Consider the following 4032-nt stretch of genomic DNA (forward strand, 5'->3'; position numbering starts at 1 on the left):
AATAAACTCTGGAGTCACCTATAATGACTATATATAGGATGACTCAAATTACATGACTTTAATGAAGAGTTGAGCTGCAAGTCAAAATTCTGCAGTTCAGGATAAATATAGGAAAGTCACCCATTGATCCTGTCTGTCCCACCATCTTTAAAATCATCCCCAGGGTTGATTCAGAGTAAAGTGAGGGTAGCATTATTGTTGTTGTTTATTTGTTTGTTTTTCCAACATGCAAAGCTTTTTTTTTTTTTTTTAAATAACAGTCAGATCCAGGGTTAGTTTCTGTAGCTTCGGCTGGCCCTTCCACCTCTGGCACTCTCAAACTTCCATAGGGTTTGAGGTGGCTGTGTGGAGACCCTGAGGTTTTGCCAAAATGCCGGTAAATGCCTCTACCCTTGGGACTCCAGGACTAGCTGGTCGAAGGTGAAGATCTTACCTTAGTCTTGAGGATGTGACTTCAGGCTGGCTGCTCACCCAGGGTGCGCACACCTTCAGCTAGAGCACTTCCAGAACCCTCACATCGTCTGTGAATGTCCCCAAACCACAGCTGTTCTGTTCTCCCAGCCAGGAAGCTTCATCTTTCGGATCATGCCCGACAGGAACAGAGGTGGCCGGTTAGTGCGGCTCAAAATAACCTTTTCAGCACAACCTGATAGAAGGTGGAGTTGGTTCGTCGGGCCAGAAACCTGTACACCTTGACTAGCTGCCGCAGATAGATGTCCTGGCTCTTGGACTCCTTGCACCAAGCTTTTTGGTTCTTGTAGCAAATGTCAACACCCAGGTTAGCACCTCCTGCTAGGCCTGTTGTTTATTTGTTTGTTTTTATGACAGAGTCTCATGTAGCCCAGGCTGGCCTCAAACTCACTACCCATGTAAAGATGACTTTGAATATCTGATTCTTTCCTTCACCTCCTAGCTGAGCTGTTGGAATTATAGGTGAGTACCACCCTCAGGTTAGAGCTCAGACCCAGAGCTTTGTGTGTTGTCAGGCAAGCACTCTGTTAACTGAGCTGCATCTCCAGTTCCAAATGCAATTTTTGAAATAGGATATAAGTAATTCCCTGTGCAAAGTAAAGTTTAATCAATAAGTTACCTTGTATCTCCTACGGCTCTTCAACAGTATCTTTATTGTACTCTCAGGTCTCAGTTGATGACATATGACAGCTAAAAAGCCAATGAACAAGAAAAACAGGTAGACAGGTGACTCAGGGTCATGGGCTTGCAGAAAGAACAGAAATTGCCCAGAAAGTACCAATATTTATAGTGATGTCATCAACCTGATGTCTCAATGTTCTCTAATACGTAATGATTAGTAGTAGATATGAGAATGGCAAATGGTTTGTTTTCTTCAGGCAAAGTTCAAGATTCTGATAGTTCTGCATTTTTAATTGAAAATAGATTCTTCTTGTATACAATACATCCCTTCACTCCATTACTTCCAGCTTCCCCCACCTCCACTCTCCCTCAGATTCATTCCTCTTTCATTTCCCTTCAGAAAAGATTAAGTCTCCAAGAAACAACAACCAACCACAACAAAACAAGATACAACAAGACAAGGCAAAAGCCTTTGTGTCAAGGCTGGACAAGGCAACCTAATATGGAGAAGAGTCCCAAGAATAGGCAAAAATCAGACCAACTTACTCCCTCTCTTAAGAGTCCCACAAAAACACCAAGTGAGCAGCCATAACATATACACAGAGACCCATAGCCAGACATCATGTGGAGAGAGTCTAAATTGGAGTTCTCCACAAGATCCCTCCCCTCAGAGTTTGGGATCCCCACAGAAACGGGGGGAGGAGGCAAGACTGTAGTAGTAAGAGGGGATGGAGGCCATGACCCCCCAAATCACCTAAGCAGGGCCCACAAGAGCTCACAGAGACTAAAGCAGCAAGCAAGGGGCCTACATGGGTCTGTTCCTGGTCCTCTGCATAATACTGTATTTCAAAGGTAGTGATTCCAACCCTTTAGGATAAGACAACCAACCATCAGATTAGCTGGCAGTTTTGTTGGTTTGATTGAGTGACTGAATGATTGATTTGTTGTCGTTTCCGGATTGTCCCATTCTGTGAGAGCACTGTTACTGCTTCTGACACTGTTGAAAAGCACTGGAAAGAAAGAATGTCTGGAAAGCCCCTCCAAGATCTGCACTCCCGTGACCTAAACATGTCTCATTGGTAAACTAGTGGAACCACCTAAATGTCCCAGCATCATTAACACAAATACAATAAAGACCAAGCTGCTGGCCATACGAGCGACACAGCATAAAGTTACCCAAGCCATAGCAATACTGCTCACAAGTATATAAATTCAAATGTGCACAAAGTGAAGCTAGAATTCATTCAGAGGAGGCTGTGAAATGGCCCCCAGTGGTATTTGTACCTGATTTCAGATATGTAGCGCGGGCCTAAAAATCCAGGGTTCTGTGTGTGTGTGTGTGTGGCCTCAGGACTAGGACGGGACAGGAAGAGATAGGTAAATGTCAGGAGCTCACGGGCCAACCAAATGTGTAACCTCCAGATTCAGTGAGAGGCCCTGTCTCAAATAATAAAGGCAGAGCTGAACTGTACATCTGACATTGACCTCCAGCAGCCACATGTACACAAACTCATGATTGCAAATATGCATTACACATAGTATAACACACGTAGCATGACACACACATACACACACACACCCACATACATAGACACACACTCCATCTTAGAGGGCATGGAAGGGTGAAGGTTTTAATTCTAAATGAGCTAAATGTTGTTCTGATGAGAGCAGAACAGGGCAGGTAACATTGAGGCTCTGGACCCTTACCGACACCTCCTTTGCTTACCTGCTACATGAAAACTGTAAAGATGTCGGAACTGTGCACATCCTGGACAGCTCACTCATCCCTAAAATGGTGGCGGCTGCAGTATTCCTTTCATGGTGAATAAAGACCGAATTGACTTTTGAAAGACCTCATCTCCGTTCATCCCTCACGTATTCAGTCGGAGTCAATTGTTGAGAGTCTAGCTTTATATCAGGCCCTTCTGAATTAATTATTCACAGCACACTCGCCTTACATTTTTGCTCCTGTCATCTTACTGAGGTTTGTTTCTTCCCTCTCCACAACAGGTTCTCTCTTATCTGCTGAATTTATCCATGATGTGAGAAGCCCCGCAGTGAGGATGATATCTCCCAGGTCCTGGGTGCTTCTTATCTCATGAAGCCCTCTATCTAGGAAACACACAATGGAAGTAATGGCAGGAATGACGGGTGCCTTGCAGCCTCTGCACCTACTATGGCGGTGGGCACCTTCACACCTACTTCTGACAGTTCTTTATTTTGTACCTTGTAAAGTGAAGACAATAATGCCTTTCCACGATGGGCACGCATGATATTAAAGGTGTGAGACCATGATAAGCTATTATCCTAGTGTGTGATATGTGTATGTATGCATGCATATAAATCGGATGCCACTTCTAAAAGGAATAAGCTTCTAGCAGGCACTTGCATTGTGTACTGAGAAGAACTGTCAATAATGACCACCCTTCCAGCACGGCCCTTATCCATCATAAATATATCGTTTGTCACTTGAACAGACAATGCGTTCTCAGAACCTTGTTTTTTACTTTCTAAAAAACTGCCAACCAGCATGAAAATGAAAACGAATCCATATGTATTTGCAGAGTGCTTACTCTGTGCGTGTTCTAATTGATGTAAGCCTAGAAAATATTTTTAGCTTTGTGCATTATCAGGTAGCCAATAGCAAAACAGACTGACTTCTTACAGGAATACCTTGTGAGATATTCAGAATGCTATTACTGCTTTTAAAGGTATTCTATCAGGAGAATTCTATGCCAGTATGGTCTATTTTGCTCTGAGGAGAGAAAATAGAACAGAGATAAGGATTTCTTTTTATCCTACTGTTCTATTGTCCCTTCTGATGAAATAAATAAAATTCCCATCAGGCAGCACCTGTGGAGGAGAACAAGAAGTTTAATACAAAGACTGACTTCCCTTACCTCTTTCCCGAAAAACAACAAGCACATTCACTGTCTTCAT

At 43.2% G+C, this 4032-nt stretch overlaps 1 pseudogene; it reads right to left on the reverse strand.

The window, feature by feature from the left end:
• Positions 1 to 272: 272 nt before the first annotated feature.
• On the reverse strand, positions 273 to 4032 carry LOC129673102 (60S ribosomal protein L18-like; annotated as a pseudogene).

The sequence above is a fragment of the Psammomys obesus genome, unplaced genomic scaffold (genome assembly GCF_907164565.1).
Source record: "Psammomys obesus unplaced genomic scaffold, mPsaObe1.curated_primary_1811, whole genome shotgun sequence".
NCBI classification, from domain to species: domain Eukaryota; kingdom Metazoa; phylum Chordata; class Mammalia; order Rodentia; family Muridae; genus Psammomys; species Psammomys obesus.